The 20570-nt window shown below is 37.1% G+C and overlaps 1 protein-coding gene across 6 annotated transcripts in view; it reads left to right on the top strand.

The window, feature by feature from the left end:
- The window catches only part of NTM (neurotrimin), a 941546-nt gene that overhangs the window by 388459 nt on the left and 532517 nt on the right, over positions 1–20570 (top strand). The window lies entirely within an intron of this gene.

The following is a 20570-nucleotide window of genomic DNA, read 5'->3' as shown; positions in this document are numbered from 1 at the left end:
GACATCTTCTGTCCTGCCATTTTTAAACAAAAGAGTCAATAGCCTTGGTGTCATTGACTTTGCCTCCTTCCGTTTTCCTAAAATTGCTCTGAAACCTTCCACCAAGCTCGGTGTACTTAATCGACAGTGAATTCTTCATAAATGTCAGTGGGAAACCCATCTGTTCCAAGAGCTTTCCTTTATCTCAATAACTTTTATTAAGCTTCCTACCCCTTAGGCACTGGTTTTTGCCCCTTACAACCTCAATTTCTTCTTCCAAAGCAGCATCCTAGGGAGGCCACGGATACACGTCTTCATTTCTTCCCCCTCCCCGTTCTGTCTTCCCCTTGGGGATGTCCATTCTTAGCACTCACACTAGCCTTTGACTTCTCACACAATTGCACACACTTTCTTAACGAGCTAGAGAAGTCATTTTTGACAGTTGCCTAACCATCCTTCTTTTTGGCAGAATGATATACATTTCCCCACCTTCTGCTTTCTGGAATAGTCTTCTCTATCTGTATCATTCCAGCCAGGCTGATAGAACATCCCCTTTCCACAGATGTATTCCTGGCATGTGGAATAAATGAAGAGGTCATATTTTTGGCTCCAAATATAATTTTCTATCTCTGGTTTAGGTAATTGTCTAGGTGCCAAGAATTGTAGCAAGAATTTTTTTTTTTTTTCTATCACCTACCATTAAGGGACGTTCTTCAGACCTGTTTTCCTTGTGGTTTCCAGGAATGCATTAAACTTCAGGTGAAAATAATTTCGTCTCAGCATTCAATAGAAGTGTATCATTAATGATCTGAGTACTACAGTGGGCTCCTTTCCCTCCTAAGATGCCTGTGGCTTTTTGGGGAGACTCAGATTTCAAAACTGCTGAGAGAAATCCCTTGATGTCTCATGAGAAAAGGGTACATATGTTCCCTTCCCTTTTATCTTCCTCTCCCTTCCCTGTACACATTCATAGGGCTCAGCAATGCACATGTCTCAGGGAATTTTGTTTGTATGGGAGTTGGAAATAACCACTGCGAAGGTGGATGCTTGCCCAGTTTACAGTCAGTCTCAGCACTGCTTTTGTTCCATGTCTCTAGACTGGAGCTCACCACAGAGTCCCTCGGGGGGAGGGCCACCCCTCCGGCTAATCTGTAACTTACAAAACGCAGTCAGCTACATCTTAGAAAAATATGTGGCAACACTTTGCATGGGGCCAGTCCCCTGAAAATACTAGCTAGGGAACATTACTCCTCAGCTGCGGTTTGCCCCTTTATTTATTAGTTCCCTTGGTTAGTAGTTTAATATCAGGTCACTTTTTGCTGTGTACAGCACTTGCTTAACAAGAAAAATCGTCCTGTGTTTCCTCCCTGGAGGTGGGCTTCTTTGCCAGGCAAAGATGAGATGAAATTTTGACGATTTTTAGATGATAGGAATCCACACAACTGAAAATGTTATCATTTTAGTTTTCCTTACTTGATAAATCCCCAAAGGAAAACATCTGACCCATGATTTCCTTCCTCCCTCCCCTGATAGCACCTGAAGGTTTGCATTTAGGGAACATCTCTTCCGGATACCAGCTTTGATCATCTCTTCCATCCAAAAGGAATGGTCATTGAGAAATTCCTGGTACTTGACCCATGTAACTTAGGCACACCATGAAAAGAATTGCATGTACTTGGTCTATTTCCTCTAGGAGCCTTTAGTTTAGAATATACAGGAATATAAGAAACTCAGTCAACATGATGCCTATGGCCAAATGAAGGCTTCCGTGCCAAGTAAGCAACGGTGATGTGACTTGGATGTGAGCCAGTGCAAGCTGCCAGGGAGTCGTGCATAACAAGTTGGTGACTCTTTGGGACGGTGTGTTGGTTAGGACAGAATAAGCGCTTTGACAAAGATAACCCTCACTGCTCACCGTTTCCAGCCAGCATCATGGCAACTCACATTAAACGCTCTTTTCTGAAACAATACCTGTGCCTGCTTTATTTCTCTGCTCACCCCTCCCCCTCTATGCCCCTCTCTGTTAAGGTAATTGTAGGTAATTTGAGGCTATCTGGAACAACAGTCTTGGGTGGATGGCTTAATCTGGTTTTAGCTGCAGGGCTGTGTCACTATGTTTAATTGAGAAATCTTAATGGGTCTTGGGGACTCAAAGATTTAGCCTTCTTTCACATTGTTTGTCCTCTAGAAGCAGTTTCAAACCTGTGCAACTCCAAATTTCGGAGACTTTTTTTTTTCTGTTCCTTTTCGTCTGCAAACCAGCTCATTCCTTCTTGAAATACCTTGCCAAACACAGCAAGGGAAGATCAGCATATGCTAGCATCTGGCTCTTTCCAAGCACTTTTCCAAGATGCACAGACTCAGTAGGCACCGGGTCTGCCTTCCACGCTAACAAGGGTGACCGTTTTACCAAATGTTTCACTGCAGCAGAGCAGGGGTTTCCAGCTTGCTTGATCTGTTTCCTCCCTGCCTACTGCAAAACTGCTAAACTCCTGTCAGATATTTTAGATATATTATGGCAGCACCTACTTCAAGCCCCTGATGTCCGTATTGTTTCAGGTAATGCTAGCAGCTGCAAGAATCGAATCCTCACATTTTAGTGGCATAACTAAGTAAAAGTTATTTTTGCATACAAATTCCAGGGCAGATGTTTCCGGGTCATGAAAGGCTGGCTCTTCTCCACATGGTGATGCAGGGATCTATGTTCCTTCTGTGCTGTCCCAGGGCCTCCACTTCTTCAGCCTCCAGCCCGGAGAGAGGAGTGGGGCCTTTGTGGCGCAGCCTTGGGAGTGGGGCTAATTACTTGTTCTCACTAGAACCCAGTGAATGGCTGCAGTGCAGTGTGAGGAGGCTGGCACCCGTGGTCTCTGTCTGGGCAGCCACTTCCCAGCGACAACCGTGCACTACAAGAGGTTACGGCACACATTCTGGTGGCCGGAAGCTGCTTCTGCCATAGACGGAAAAAAGTTTCCGAAGAAATTATTGAGTTCTACTACAGAGGGGAAATAAATATTCAGTAATACTTGCACATATATTATGTGTACATATGGATACTATGTCTATAAATACTATATATATATATGGAATATAACATTTTCACCAATACCCTCTAGAGTCAGGGTGGCCTCTCTTTGCAGGCCTGAGTTACACAACTTGGTCTGGGAAGAGTGACCGTCAAGGAGAAACACGAGGCTCCGTGCAGAAAACACACACCTTAACACACACACACCACACACTGTAAGTGAAGATCTTTTTGTGAACAGTAGGATTCCATTTCATCTTTATGCTTCAAGGGCTGGTTTTTTTTTTGGTTTTGAAATATATAAGCCATGAATTTCCATGCTCGATTCTTTATGAGTAAATGCTCCGCCATATGGAATCCTGGTGTTAGTCGCACTGAAGCATCTGCATCAGATTCTCCTCTCCTGTAAAACAGTCATATTCTTAGGAGGAGTTTGAAGTTGAACAGAGTGTGTTCTCAGAGTCTGTGCTTTTGCTTCAAAGTATGGGATTCAAAACACCAAAGAACTTCACTCTCATTTTTGCAAAAAATGGCTCCCAAAATACAGCGTGTCCTGCTGGTAGTTCACTCTAATTTCCTGGCAAATTGATATGCTCAGAAATTACAGGTGCTACCAAGTTTCTGGTTGCTTCAGGAATTTTTACATTCTTTTAATGTAATGACAAAGTTTATCTCCAGTATGTGACTGTGAATGTCCCAGCATGCACTTCCATTAATAGAAACACCACAGTTTTTACATTAATCATAAAGGGAATTGATAATTGCCTATGGGAGTTCTACCTATGAGCAAAAATATTTGACCCAGTTATGCTGGCTTGGTGTGGGATGAATATAGTGAATCATGATATATATACCACCAGTGGATTCCAGGGGAAGAGAGAAACTATCCCAGGGGAATAAGCCATGAGTGAGCAAGTGTTAAAAAATTTAAAAACTGATAATACTGTCATTACATCACCTGTCACAGCTCAGAAGTTTAATCCCACTCAGTGCAGGAGATGAAAAGGTAAACCAGTCTGTTCAGTAACATTAAGCACCTGTCATTCAAATCCCAGGCTCCAGATGGATTTGTAGCAAAGCAACAGACACCTTCCACAAGGAGCTGAAACCTGCAATCCTGGCTGGTGCCTGGCTTTCTAGGAGGTTAAGCGGAAGCTAAAGCAGCTGCCTCCATGCACTTACGCTTTGCAAAAAGATAAGCTGCCAGTCTTACTCCAAAAGCCATCAACTACATTCTTTTAAACTTGAAGTTTAAGGTTCGCTTTAGAGTTGATAATTTGAACAAGAAACTTAAGAGTGGCTGATCAGACTTTATTCCACAGTAAAGTCCCTTTTCACACATGTAGCTACACAAAGGCTGAGGGATTTTTGTTTGTTTTTTGGCAGTGAATTGGAGTAGAAGGCAATCATAAGGTAGAAGAAAGATCGTTTGAGTAGCAGTCAGGAATGCTGCTTCTAGCACAAAGTACAAGTTCCTCAAATTTTATGTCATTTATAAAAAGAAGAATTGAACAACATATTAAAAAAAACAGCTCTAGCATATCATAATGGTAAATCTCATATCTTGATCATATAGATAGATCTCATTTTATCTTCCTCTTCAATACTGGCTCCCCTTCCCATTTTCCCAAACTTGACATGAGCCCCTCAAGTTTTCCTGTTAACTATTGGGGTAGAGAAAATTCAAAGATGCCCCCAGATTCTCACCCTGCTGTCCATGCCCACAGAACCCTCCATGAGTGAGGGCAGGGCCGTGAATGTGATGAGATCGTCTACCATCACCCCCTTGGCTAGGTTATGCTATATGGTGATGTGGTTAGGTTAGGTTTATAAAGTTCCCATCATAGCAGACCGGAGAGGGATGGAGTCAGACAGGTGTGTCCCTGTTGGTCTGGAAGAAAGCGACAGTACTGTTGTGAACAGCCTATGAGGACCATGTGCTGCAGATTTCCACAGTCAGCCTGTAGGAGCTGGGAGTGGAACCAGCCCACAGGTAGCCAGAACACAGGTCCCTCAGCCCGACAGCAGAAGAAGAGTGTCTGCCCCAGCCCATGAGCTGGAGGAGAATTTGGAGCCTCAGATGAGATCACAGCCATGAGATCACAGCACCATGCTTTCAGCCTGGGCAGACTCTGAGCAGAGGACTCAGGGATTTCTGACCCATGAAAACTGTGAGATAGTAAATTTTTTGTTGTTTTAAACTGCTAAATCTGTGATAATTTATTATGCAGCTAAAGAAAACTAATATAACTATATGCAACATTCCAAATGAATGTTCAACTCATTCTACTGTTTCATTTTATATTCGTTCGTTCTTACAAAAGGTATTTATTAGGTAGCTGCAAAACGACAGATGGCATGCTAGGTACCGGTGATATGACACAGTCCCTGACCTTGAAGTGTTGCAGACTAGTAAAGAAAAGAGGTATAGAAACAAAATCTGTTAAGAATGGGTCACATGTGCTCTAAGAATAGCTGGCTCATACCTAGTACAGCCAGGACACAAAGAGGAAGTAAATAAGTCTACTTATGAGATAAGGGAGATACAAGGAAAGATTGTATTGTAAAATGCAACTTGAGAAAATTGTGAGAGAGGAGTAGGTATTCTCCAGTGGAAAGGGGAGAGGAGAGCAGTCTGAACAGAGAAGCTACATGACTTAATCACAGAGATGTTTTTCTAGGCACTTTAAGTAGGTAAGTGGGTGAAAAGCGCTGCAGTGGAGGGGGCAGAAAAGAAAGATGATTGAAGAGAGAGGTGTGAATAGGAAGCCCTATCTTAGCGACGTGCTATTCGAAGTGTGGTCCAAGGAGTAGCAACATGGGCATCACCTGGGAACTTGTTAGACGTGCAGAATCTCAGGCCCCACCTCCATCTACCAAATCAGAATCTATACTTTTACTATCTCCTCAGGAGATTCACAGGCACTTTCGTGTTTTAGAGCATATTGATGCTGGTGAATGTGGATGTTATCCTTCAGATAAAGGGAAGATATTGAAATGTTTTAAGGCAGGTAGTAAGACAATCAGACCTATCTTTTTGAAAAAGCATTGGAAGAAAGGAGAAGGACTGACGGGAGGAGAACAATACAGAAGGAAGAAAAATCGGTTAGAATATTATGCTAATAGTCTAGCCAAATGAAGACAGCGGGAGCAGTGGGCAAAGAAAGGAGTGGAGAAGTAAGACAGATTTTTAAGGAGGAAGATGATGTAGAATTTGCACAGACCAAGTGCGCTAACTGAGGGTCACCAGGTTGTTTAAAAAGACCCTCGGGTGTCTGGTTAACATGACTATGTGGATGGTCATTTTCGAACATAGGAAATGTAGGAGGAATGATAAGTTTCATCCTGGACACTGCGTTTGAGATGCCTGGGGCTGAGTTGAAGATATCTGGTAGGAAGGGGATACCTGCATCCAAGGTCACTGGGAATGTCTGGGTCATTAATTTGGACGCCAGGGATTTGCAGGGTACATCTGAAGTCATGAGAGTGAGTGAGTACTTCCAAGCTGATATATCCTGTTCAGTGTTCTGTTCTAAATATTTCGAAACTTCTATACGGAAGATTTCCACTGGTACTTGATTTCCCCTCTTCCACCTTGTTGAAAGAATACTTATGAAATACAAGCATATGTCCAATATCAAAAGGTTTGAAATGGGATAAGCATATCCAGAAGCACTTTAGGTTCTGATGTGAGAGGATTCTGACCACTCAGAGCTCAGAAGTGATGCTGGCATGGAGGAAAATCCACCTACCCATCAATTTCCATACACCTTCTTGTTCAAGGATAAATGCAAAGAAATAAGTAATCACCATAAGACCTGTTAAAAGACTTGGCAGAGCCTTTGTTGTAATTACGAGATGAATATCATTACACCCAAGATACAAGGGAGGAAATACAATTTTTAAAATAGTTACACTGCAGAATTCAAAAGACAACTTTAGAGAGTAACATATATAATTTCCATAAAGCCAAAAAAATTCTGTGAACAGAGTGATAGAATAGAAGATGATGTAATAGCAGACTGAGTTAAAAGAGTGTTAAAAGAGTGTTCCATTATATCAAGAAATATTTAAGGAAACTAAAATTCAAGAGAAGGGGGATAGGATGGAAATAGCTATCTAAAATTTAATCAGTGATGCAGAGAACACATTTGAGAATTCTTTTTCCAAATTAAAAGGTGAAGAACAAAGAAATGAAAGAATTAAAGTAGAAAGAAGTAAGAGAGAAAAACAAATATCGTATATTAACGCATATATGTGGAATCTAGAAAAATGGTACAGGTGAACCAGTTTGCAAGGCAGAAATAGAGACACAGATGTAGAGAACAAACGTATGGACACCAAGGGGGGAAAGCGGGGCGGGGGGGCATGGGATGAATTGGGAGACTGAGATTGACATATATACACTAATATGTATAAAATAGACAACTAATGAGAACCTGCTGTATAAAAAATAAATAAATAAAATAAAATTCAAAAAAATTTAAAACGTAGAAAGAAAAACAATTCCTACCTAAGGAGAATTTGTGTCCTCTGAGAACATAGCTTGCCAATTGAGAACAACATACATACAATAAATAAACATTTATAAATAAGTAAACACTTTAATTTACAGAAAAAAAAACGTTTAGCAAACACCAGGTGAAATAAATGAAAAAAAAAAAAAAGAACATAGGGATCTATATGAACCCAGTCTAAATGTTATATTATATATTAATTTATAATTGTTAAATGCTTGGCACTATAGCAAATGCTAAATAAGATTCTGTTGAATTAATTAATAAAATATTGAAAAAAATCCCACAAACATCAAAAAGGTGATAGTGAGGCTTCCAGAATTTTGCTTCTGGCTGTAAAAGATTACTTGGTGCCAGAATTCCCTCCTGCTATAACAAAAACTAGAAAATGGTACATACCATATGAATCAATGTTTTTCAGACATTAGACAACAATCAGTGGTGAGGACCGTGATCCCTGAAAACATGAAAGCAGATGAGGTGAACCCCAGGATCCACTTTGATTTCGGCTTAGAAGCATTTTCTAGAAGCACATCAGTTTTGCTGAGTTGAAGAGATCAGTGTTCAGTGAGGTTGAGGAGCCTGGGAAGAGGGGAGTGCAAGGACAGAGAGCCTCAGAAATCGAGAGGGGGTCCCCATGATTTTGTTGGTGAATACTAAGGGACTCGTGCAAAAAGTGGACCTGCACACAGACAGGAAAAGAACTGTCAGGGATTTCTCAGTGGTCTAATTTCTGGAATTGGAAAAGGGCTGGGAGATCCTCGAGTTCTGACCAACTAGCATGGAGCGACATTATCAGACATGAGGGGAGTTCAGGGAAAAGAGCAGAAGAAGACAACAATTATCAAAAGTGAGATGAAAAGGGGGGTATTACTACAGCTTCTACAGACAACAAAATGATGATGAGGATGTATAACATGCCAATAAATTTGACAACCTAGATGAAATGGAAAATTCCTTGAAAAACAAAAATGATACATATATATTAACAAGATATTACTATATATATATAATATAGTAGAGAAATTAAATGCATAGTTTAAGATGGTCCCACAAATAAAACTTAAGGCCTATAGGGCTTCCTTGGTTAATTATATCAAATAGTTAAGGAAGAAATAATACCAAACCTATGAAAACAATTTCAGGAAATAGAGAAGTATAAAATACTTCTCAGTCAATTTTATGAGGCCAGCATTACATTGATATCAGAACCAAAGAAATTAGCAAAGATTAAAAAAATTAAAAACCAAAATCACATATAATCATAGACACAAAAATCCTTGACAACATATTAGCAAATTGAATACAGAAATATATGAAAGTGATAATTCTTTATGACCACTGGATTTTATCCTAGGAATACAAGGTTGATTTAACATTTGAAAATCAATCAATATAACTTTCCATAGTAACAAAATAAAGGGGAAAAAACTCAATACAGAAAAAGCATTGTAAAATTCAACATCTATGCATGATAAACACTCAGCAAACTCAGACAAGAAGATAACTTTCTCAATCTGACATGGGCATCTACAGAATGCTATCAACATACTTAGTGGGAAAAGACAGAGTGTTTTCCCCCAAGACTGAAACAAGGAAAGAATGTCTGCTCTCACTACTATTTATTATTGAACTGGATGTCCAAGCTAGTGAAATAATGTAAGAAAAAGAATAAAATTTATACAGATTGGAAAGAAAGATGTTAAATTGTCTGAATTCATAGATGACATGATTGCATATTTGGAAAATCTGAAGGAATCTAAAACAAAAATACTAGTATAAATAAGTGAATTAAGCAAGGCTGGATGATACAGGATCAATATATAGAAATCACATTTATTTCTCTATGCTAGTAATGAATTGAAAAATTCAATTTTAAAAATCCCATTTACATTAGCATCAAGAACATGAAATATTTAGGACTGAATATTTTCCACCTTTATTGTGATATAATTGACACATAACATTTTGTAAGCTTAAGGTGTACAGTGTTATGATTTGATACACATATGTATTGAGAAATCTTTACCACAGTAAGGTTAGTTAATACATATTTCACCTCACATATTACCATTTTGTTGTTGTTCTTGTTGTTGTTGTTATAGTGGGACCATTAAAGCTCTACTTTTATAGCAACTTTCAAGTATACAATATGGTATTGTTAACTATATTTACGATGCTGTACATGAGGTTTCAAGAACTTATTCATCTTATAGATGAAAGTTTACACACTTTGACCAACAACTCCCCATTTACTCCACCCTTGAGTCCCTGGAAATCACCATTCTGTTCTCTGTTTCTAGAGGCCTATGTGTTTACATTCCACATATAAGTGAGATCATACCATATTTGTCTTTCTCTGTCAGACTTATTTCACTTAACATAATGCCCTCAAGGTCCATCCATGTATCCCAAATGGCAGGACTTCCTTCTTTCTCAGGGCTGAATAATATTCCATTATAAATATATATATATATATATAGACACACACACACACACACACACACACACACACACATATATATATATGTCACATCTTCTGTATCCACTCACTCCTTGATGGATACCTAGGATGTTTTTATATCTTGGCTATTGTGAATAAGGTTGCAGTGAACATGGGGGTACAGATATCTCTTCAAGACAGTGATTTCATCTCCTTCAGATATAGAATCCAAAGTGAGATTGCTGGGTCATATGGTAGTTCTATTTTTAATTTTTGGAGGAATCTCCATACTGTTCTCCATAGTGGCTGCACCAATTTACATTCCCACCCACAATGCATGAGGCTTCCCTTTTCTCCGCACCCTCTGCATCATGTTATCTCTTGTTTTTGATAACAGCCATTCTAACAGGTGTAAGGTCATATGTCATTGTGGTTTTGATTTGCATTTCCTTGAAGACTAGTGATGTTAAGCACCTTTTCACATACTTCTTGGCCATTTGTATGTTTTCTTTGGAAAAATATTCAAGTCCTCTGCCTGTTTTTAAATCAAATTTTGTGTGGGTTTTTGGTTTGTTTTTTGTTATTGAGTTGTATGAGTTCCTTGTATATTTTAAATATTAACCCCTTATCAGATATATCGTTAGGAAATATTTTCTTCTATTATGTATATTGTCTTTTTAAAAATTTTGTTAATTGTTTCCTTAGCTGTACAGAAGCTTTTTAGTTTGATGTAGTTCTATTTGTTGATTTCTGCTTTTGTTGCTTGTGCTTTGGGTGTCATATCCAAAATTCACTGCCAAGATCAATGTCAAGGACATTTTCCCTAGGTTTTCTTCTAGGAGTGTTATTGTTTCAGGTCTTACATTTAAGTCCTTAATCCATCTTGAGTTAATTTTTGTGAGTGGTATATATTGGGGTCTCATTTCATTCATTTCATTCATTTCATTAACATGTGGATATTCAGTTTTCCAGTAACATTTATTAAAGAGATTGTCATTTCTCCACTGAGTATTCTTAGTTCCCGTGTCAATACTAATTGACTGTATATGCATGAGTTTATTTCTTGGCTCTTGATTCTGTTCCATTGGTCTATATGTCTATTTTTTATGCTAGTACCATACTGTTTGGATTCCTTTAGCTTTGCAGTATAGTTTGAAATCAAGTAGTATGACGCTTGCAGCTTTGTTCTTCTTTCTCAGGATTGCTTTGGATATATAGGGTCTTCTGTGATTCTGTACAAATTTTAGGAAAGTTTTTGTGTTTCCATGAACAATGACATTGTAATTTTGATAGGGATTGCATTGAATCTATAGATGGCTTTGGGTAATATGGACATTTTAACAATATTAACTCAATCCGTGAACACAGGATATCTTTCCATTTATTGTTGTCTTCAATTTTTTAAATCAATGTTTTATAGTTTTCTGTGTATAGAAATTTCTCTTTCTTGGTTAAATTTATTTCTAAGTATTTTATTGTTTTTGATCATATTGCAAATAATATCTTTTCCTTTATTTGTTTTTCAGATAGCTCATTGTTATTGTATGGAAATGCAACTAATTTTTTAAATTATTTTTTAACACCTTTATTGGAGTATAATTGCTTTACATTGTTGGGTTAGTTGCTGCTGTATAACAAAGTGAATCAGCTATACGTATACATATTTCCCCATATCCCCTCCCTCTTGCGTCTTTCCCTCCCACCTTCCTTATCCCAACCCTCTAGGTCACAAAGCACCAAGTTGATCTCCCTGTGCTACGTGGCTGCTTCCCACTAGCTCTCTATTTTACATTTGGTGGTGTATATATGTCAATGCCACCCTCTCACTTCGTCTCAGCTTACCCTTCCCACCCCCCAAGGTCCTCAAGTCCATTCTCTACATCTGCGTCTTTATTCCTGTCCTGCCCCTAAGTTCTTCAGAACCTTTTTTTTTTTAGATTCCATATATATGTGTTAGTATACGGTATTTGTTTTTCTCTTTCTGACTTACTTCACTCTGTATGACAGACTCTAGGTCCATCCACCTCACTACAAATAACTCAATTTCGTTTCTTTTTATGGCTGAGTAATATTCCATTGTATATATGTGCCACATCTTCTTTATCCATTCATCTGTCGATGGACGCTTGGGTTGCTTCCATGTCCTGGCTATTGTAAATAGTGCTGCAGTGAACATTGTGGTACATGACTCTTTGAATTATGGTTTTCTCTGGGTATATGCCCAGTAGTGGGATTGCTGGGTCATACGGTAGTTGTATTTTTAGTTTTTTAAGGAACCTCCATACTGTTCTCCATAGTGGCTGTATCAATTTACATTCCCACCAACAGTGCAAGAGGCTTCCCTTTTCTCCACACCCTCTCCAGCATTTATTGTTTGTAGATTTTTTGATGATGGCCATTCTGACTTGTGTGAGGTGATACCTCACTGTAGTTTTGATTTGCATTTCTCTAATGATTAGTGATGTTGAGCATCCTTTCATGTGTTTGTTGGCAATCTGTATATTTTCTTTGGAGAAATGTCTATTCAGGTCTTCTGCCCATTTTTGGATTGGGTTGTTTGTTTTTTTGATATTGAGCTACATGAGCTGCTTGTATATTTTGGAGATTAATCCTTTGTCAGTTGCTTCATTTGCAAATATTTTCTGCCATTCTGAGGGTTGTTGCTTCATCTTGTTTGTGGCTTCCTTTGCCGTGCAAAAGCTTTTAAGTTTCATTAGGTCCCATTTGTTTATTTTTGTTTTTATTTCTATTTCTCTAGGAGGTGGGTCAAAAAGGATCTTGCTGTGATTTATGTCATAGAGTGTTCTGCCTATGTGTTCCTCTAAGAGTTCTATAGTGTCTGGCCTTACATTTAGGTCTTTAATCCATTTTGAGTTTATTTTTGTGTATAGTGTTAGGGAGTGTTCGAATTTCATTCTTCTACATGTAGCTGTCCAGTTTTCCCAGCACCACTTATTGAAAAGGCTGTCTTTTCTCCATTGTATATTCTTGCCTCCTTTATCAAAGATAAAGTATGTGTGGGTTAATCTCTGGACTTTCTATCCTGTTCCATTGATCTATATTTCTGTTTTTGTGCCAGTACCATACTGTCTTGATTACTGAAGCTTTGTAGTATAGTCTGAAGTCTGGGAGCGTGATTCCTCCAGCTCCATTTTTCTTTCTCAAGATTGCTTTGGCTATTCGGGGTCTTTTGTGTTTCTATACAAATTGTGAGATTTTTTGTTCTAGTTCTGTGAAAAATGCCATTGGTAGTTTGATAAAGATTGCATTGAACCTGTAGATGGAAATGCAACTAATTTTTGTATGTTGATTTTGTATCCTGAACTTTTACTGAATCTGTTTATTAGGTCTAACTGTTTGTTTTGCTTTGTTTTGTTTTTGCAGAGTCTTTAGGATTTTTTATACACAAGATAATGTCATCAGCAAAAAGGCAATTTTACTACTTCCTTTCTGATTTGGATGCCTTTTGTTTCTTTTTCTTGCTTAATTGCTCTGGCTAGGACTTCTTATATCATGTTGAATAGGAGTGGTGGAAATAGACACCCTTGTCTTTTTTCTGATCTTAGAAGGAGAGCTTCCAACCTTTCACAATTGCATATGTTGTTATCTGTGGGTTTGTCTTATATGGCCTTTATTATGTTGCGGTGTTGTCCCTCTATACCCAATTTGTTTAGAACTTTTATCATGATTGGAGGTTGAATTTGTCAAATACTTTTCTGCAATTATTGAAATGACCTATGATTTTTGTCTTTCATTCTATTAATGTGGCATATCACATTTATTCATTTGTATATGTTGAACTATTCTTGAGTCCAGGGGTAAATTCCATTTGATTATAGTATATGATTCTTTTAATGTGCTATTAAATTTGGTTTGCTTGTATTTTGTGGAAAATTTTGCATTCATCAGGGATATTGCCCTATAGTTTTCTTGTAATATCCTTATCTGTCTTTAGTATTAGGGTAATTCTGGCCTCATAAAATGATTTTAAGAATATCCCTCCTCTTCATTTTTTGGGAAGATTTTGAGAAGAATTGGTATTAATTCTTTATATGTTTGGTACAATTCATCGGTGAAAATATCTGGTCCTGGGCTTTTCTTTGTTGGGAAATTTTTGGTTACTGATTCAATCTGCTTGCTTGTTATTGTTCTGTCCAGATTTCTAATCCTTCATGATTCATACTTGGGAGGTAGTGTTTTTCTAGGAATTTATCCATTTCTTCTAAGTTGTCCAATTTTTTGGCATATAATTGCTCATAGTAGTCTCATCATTTTTTTAAATATTTCTGTGGTATCAGTTGTAATGTCTTTTATTTCTGATTTTATTTATTTGAGTTCTTGTCTCTCTCTCTCTCTCTCTCTTTGTAAGTCTAGCTAAAGTTTTGTCACTTTGACTTAAACCTATTTGATTGATTTTGCCTGATATAAGTATAGCTACCCTTGGTTTCTTATGGTTTTCTTTAATGTGGAATCTTTTTTCATCCCTCACTTTGAGCCTAAGAATTTAGAAAGGTTGTATAATACAGGATCAATGTACAGAAACCGAGTTTATTTCTGTACACTAATAATGAATGGGAAAATTCTATTCTAAAAAGTTTCATTTACAGTAGCATGAAAATAAACATGAAATATTTAGATGTGGATTTTTAAAAACATGTATTTTTACATACATATGCTTATTCACTTGAAACTACAAAACATTGCTGAGAGAAATTAAAGAAAACTTGAATAAAAGAGAAGAGATGTACCATACACATGAATTGGAAGACAGTACATTTAAGATGTCAATACTCAGTACTTCCCAAATTTTACATACATATATATATATGTATAGGTTCACCAAAATTCCAATCAAAATCTCTGCATGATTTCTTATTGAAATTGATAAGCTGATTTAGAATAGCCATATACATGTAATCAGCTGATTTTTAACAAGGGTGCCACGAAAATTAAGTGAGGGGAAAAGATTGCCTTTTCAATGCATAGTACTAAAAAAACTGGATATCAATATGGAAAAAAATCCATCCTTACCTCGTATCTTGCACAAAACTCAACTCAATGAACCATAGATCTAAATGTAAAAATGAAAACTAAAAAATTTCTAGAAAAAAGTTGGAGGAAATTTTTATGACCCTGTGGGTAGGTAAATAGTCCTTAGATCTGACACATAAAGTATAAACCAAAAGCAAAAAACTAATAAATTGAATTTGATCAAAATTGTAATATTTTACTCTTTAGAAGTGTAAGAATATAGCAAGGCAAGCCACAGAATGGAGGAAAATATTCTTAGTGCATGTATCTGACAAATGATTTATACTCATAATTTATAAACCAATCTTACAATTTAATAGTAAGTGGTCAAATAACATAATTTTTGATGGCCCAAAGTTTAAAAAATCCTTCACAAAAGAAGATTTATGAAATGTCAATAATCAAATGAAGAGATTCTCAGCATCAAACAAGCCATCAAGCAAATGCAAATTAAAACAGCAAAGAGTACAACTTCCCACCTTCTCGAATGGATAAAATTTAAAAGACCGAAAAAGAAAGTGTTAATAGGATGTGAGAAAAGTAGAACTCTCGTATATTGCTGGTAGGAATGTAAAATTATACAATCACCTCGGAAAACAATTTTGTAGTTTCTTATAAAAGTAAATATACACGTAATATATGACCTATCAATCCCTAGGTATCTACCTAAGGTAAATGAAAATTGTCCACACAAAGACTTGCACTCAAATGTTCATAGCAGTTTCGTTCATAATAGCCCCAAACTGGTAATAATTCAAATGTCTATCAAAAAGTGCATGGATAAAAAATTTGTATTATAGCTGTAAGTTGGAATTCTATTGAGTACTGAAATACTGATACACAAAACAGAATGAATGAATCCCAAAGCATCATGCTGAGCCAGAGAAGCTAGACACAAAGAAGAATATATTATTGGATTTCAATCCCATGACGTTCTAGAAATGGCAGAACCAAGCTATAGTGAGAGGAAAGCAGAGTGAGATGCCTAGCATCAGAGTTGGAGGGGGGGGAGGTAGAGGGAGGGTTGGTGAAATACACTGGAAAGGGACATGAGCTAATTTGGAGAGGTTTTGGAAATGTTCTAAAGCCTGATTTTGGTGGTACTTATATGGGTGTATATAATTGTCAAAAGTCGTTGAACTGTGCACTTTTAAACGGTTGCATTTTATCATATGTAAAATAATACCTTAATAAAGTTGACAGGAGTGAGTTTACAGATGGTTTTAAATTTCTCTTTTTGGCCTTTCTGTATTTTCTAAATTGTCTCTCTCTGAATTCATGTATTCAAATTTTCATCAAAATAAACTAATTAAAATATTAGTTTTATCCACTTTTATTGCCCTTGCAGTAGTATGTAAGTGCTCTTTACAAGCAACCTAGTCAACTCTACCAAATTGAATCAGAATCTACAAAGACTACAGTCCTAAATCTTCCTGACTGTATATATACATATGTAGGATTCCTTTTACCAAAGATACTGGATTCGTCATTAAAAACAAAACAGACAAATGAACAAAAAACAGCAAAGATGATCAGCCTGTGCATTGGAATTAAGATTTACAATTTTCTTTATCAGTCTTGCTGGAGCCGAACTGTACAGCCTTCTCGTCTTGTTATATAACAGCATGAGCCATAGGTGGGGGCCAGGCAAGCCCGCCAGAATGAAATCACCTGAGCTGTGGTGAAGCCAAAGCCAGAGCAGAAGCAAAAATCAAGATTATATGAATTTTAACAAGTTAAACAGTGTGCAATGAAACAGAGATTTTAAAAAGATCAGAAAAAGTCTCAGAAATGAAAGAGTCGATTCTTCCAGATACCCAGGAAAGCTAATTTTACAATTGAGCCTTTGGCAGCTAAAGCTAACAAAGAAATTGTGTAGTATTACTTAATTATCCTTTTCCCCTGAAAGAAAGCGTGACAATTTTCTGATAGAAAATGTGTTTCTGGAGCAGAACTCAAGACAGACTTTATTATGGGGACAGTGAACTTTTGGTAATGAGGTAAATGGTATCTTGAAGAGAGTTTTTTAAAAAGTCAGAAACTCTGCTCATAGAAACTGTCCTTGTGCCCAAGAGGGCAGAGGAGGTGACGCTAAGATGGAGACCTGATAAAAAATGGTCAGTTTGGGACACAAGGTTAAGGCATCGCTTTCTGATCATCTAACTTAATACAGAGGTAGTAACACTAGAAGGGAATAAAGGGAAAAAATAGTTTATATGCCTATTAAACTGTCTTTCTCATATCAGATGTATTAGGAGAGCTTCTGTCTGATGCTGAAACTGACAATTTATGATTGCATCCTTTAACAAGTGCCTGGAGGGCAAGCACCCTACGTTGCTGGGATGGCCATATGCTTCCCGTACCAGATGGGGAGGAAGACGTCATTCCGTTGTGAAAGGTGAGGAGCCAGACAGAAGGCTATCTCGCTTTAGAACAGGTGGGGACGGCAGGGTTTCTTTCAGGTAGAGCCAGCATTTTCTTCAGGGAAGAGCTTTCTGTCTTCTAAAGTATCTAAGCATGGGCTTGGTTAAGACCTCAAAGTTTTATACAACCTGGAAAAAAATGTCTTTAGCTTGAAAATATTTAAGAGAAGTCTTATAGCTGACCTCATTGTTCATCAGAGTGACTTGAGCATTAACAATGTGGCATGTCTAGCTTTTAGACAGGCTACATCTTGATGTGTTTGCCAACATGAGTACGCTATAAGGTGAGCTGAAAGCTTCACCTGTGCCTTGGGGTTAGGGATGTTTGAACGTATTTGTGCTCATGAATGCCTTGCAAATGCAGTGTTTGCAATTTTGATAAAAGTGATGCTGAGACGCCCAGGTTTGGATGCTTCTTGAGATTATTCATTATTAAAATCAAACAGAGGCTCGAGGAAGGCACACTTTAGTTCAGCATAATTTAATGTCCCAGATGAGTTCTGAGCACCCGCAAGAAACCAAGGAGATCAAGAAACAGTAATGGGCACTGGGAATTTTGAAAAAATAAGTAAAGCACTCTTAAAGAGCTCAATAAGTACAAAGACGCGATTGATCTTTTAGATTTATCATGTTATTTAAATATGAAAGGAGAATTCCAAACTGTGCTAAGGTACAGCTCTAATTGGTAACATTTAAATTAGAGATTGCACCTGCAGGAGACTATTCCATCATAAGTGCTGGCTACCAAGAGAAGTTAGATACAGGTCTGGAGAGGCATATATAGAGGTCCACCCAGTCTGTTGGCCATAGACTATTCCTGTCCATTGAGCTTTGTCATGTGCTTTTCTTTTTAAAGTGATGGAAGGACACAAATAGAATTACATAAACTCTGTGTTTCTGTAAACATCCATGCATATGTCATTCTATGAGCAATAATATTACTAAATCTGCACTCGCTATTGTCTTTGAGAGCTAAAACCAAACCTCTAATTAACTACAGAAACTACACTCGTTAAGGTAGAGAGATTATTTTTCAAAGGTCCTAAACTGAAATTGCTGCTCTCAACCAATTCTAATTTCCAGTAATCTCTTGATTCTATTAGAGTTTTACTTGGAGTCCCCCTGGCCCCAGGAGAAAGCCATACTTTATTACAATATAATATTTTTTAGTTAGTTGCTCAGTTCTGTTAATATTTTAATAATTGTGTCTATATGCGAGAGTGAAATGGATTTCTAATATTTTTATTAGGTTTTGGTATTAATGTAATACTGGATTTATAAAACAAATTTGGAAATTGTTTTTTTTTTTTCTTTTTTTCCTGTAACCTGGAATATTTCAAATACCATTGGAATTTAAAGGTTAGTTAAACTTCAACTGTGAACCCATCTGGTCCTGATTCCTATTAAAACTAGCAGGTGTTTAATTTGATCTGTTCAGGGTTACCACTTCTGAGGTGAATTTTTCTGTAAATTTGGATTTCGCTAGGATGTACATCTTGTCCATGTTGCTGTTGAGTTTCATGTAGTGTTCTCTTAAAATGCTTTAGTTTGTATGGATTCAGTGTTTTTCTCTTCTTCTTTCTATGTCCTCACTCTTAATTGTGCCTATATTTGCGTTTTCCATTTTCTTAATCAGGCTCACAAAGGACTTTTTAATGAACTGACTTTGGATTTTTTTCCCTTCTCTTTTTTTATTTGTTTTTTTTAAATTAATTTATGATTGCATCCATGTTAATCCCTTCTTCCTAGGTGTGTTTGCTTATTTTGTCGTTCTTTCTCTAATTTCTTAAGGCAATTATTTAGTTCATCCATTTTTCATCTCTCTTCATTAATAATAAAGACAATTAAGGATACATTTTTCCTGGTGTTCCATAGACTTGATGTGAGATATTTTATCTTGCTTTTTGATAACTTGCAATTACCTTTTCTGACCCAAAGATGATCTGGGATATGTTTCTTATTTTCTAAGTAAAGGTTTTCCATCATGCTTTCATTATTTATTTCTAATTTAAGGAATTTTGATTAGAGAATGCTGCCTGTAAAATCTTTTATTTTTAAAATTTCTTGAAGTTTCCTTGTAGTCCAGTGCAAGATTAGTTTTTTAAATGATACCTTGTACGTATATAAATTAATACTATCTAAATATAACATATAGGAATGTAAGAGTACATCTGAGGTCAATTTTATTGACTATATTCTTCAATTCTCCTATCTTTTTATCACTTTTTGTCTACGAAGTGTGCCAAATTCTAAGAAAGTTGTATTACTCTTTCCTATTATACCTATTTTTATCAAGTGTTTCTTGCATTATGGATAATTTTGTTTTATGCAATTGACTATATGGTATAAGGCAGACAGATGATAGATAGATGATAGATAATAGATACATACATAGATACATAGATAGATAGATGACAGAGAGATATAGATAGATACACACATACATAGATACAAGATAGATACATAGACATATTGATAGATACATAGATACATAGATATACTCCTATTACATCTTAATGACTATTCATCCTACGTTTCCCCTTTTGTATTTTTAGAAGTTCCATTCTATATTATTAACAGTTATAGTCTTCCTTGCTGACACAATCAGACACATATTTGTTCCCTATTGTTTGAAAACAATATAAAATATAACCTCTACACTAGGATTGACTCTCATCTAGAAAAATGCTCTTTTTTCTTCCAATCCCCCCCAACTAGACATGATGCTTGGAAAACGTGTCTTCCTCCTCCCCCTTACCGCACCTCAAATCTTTGCTATTCTTTGCTTGCTTCTCCCACTTTCTTTCCTCCCAACCTGAAATTCTAGGTTTTGGTGCAGCATTCTGGACAATTTTTATCTTTTGCTATGCATGTGGGTGGGCTGTACTTGCCTTCCTTGCCGAGGATGGGGCAACACACTCCGGGGCAAGCTCTCCTCATCAGCTCAGCTCTGGGAGGAACCAGACAGGTGCTGATTTCTTTCTCCCCTTCTTCTCTCACCTTTGCCCTGAAGCCTCTGTTGTGCCTCATTCCTTGTTTGCTCCGAGCTCTCTTGGCATTTCCTTCAGATCGGCCGTATGCATTAAGCAGTCCCTGAGTTACTGCCTCATCTCAACTACTTTCATTTGCTCTGACAGGTGAATGATACCTTGAGG

This window comes from Balaenoptera physalus (assembly GCF_965194825.1).
Source record: "Balaenoptera physalus genome assembly, chromosome: 10".
Taxonomy (NCBI): Eukaryota; Metazoa; Chordata; class Mammalia; order Artiodactyla; family Balaenopteridae; genus Balaenoptera; species Balaenoptera physalus.
Note: the sequence above shows the minus strand (reverse complement) of the source record. Positions and strands in the feature narration are given on the sequence as shown.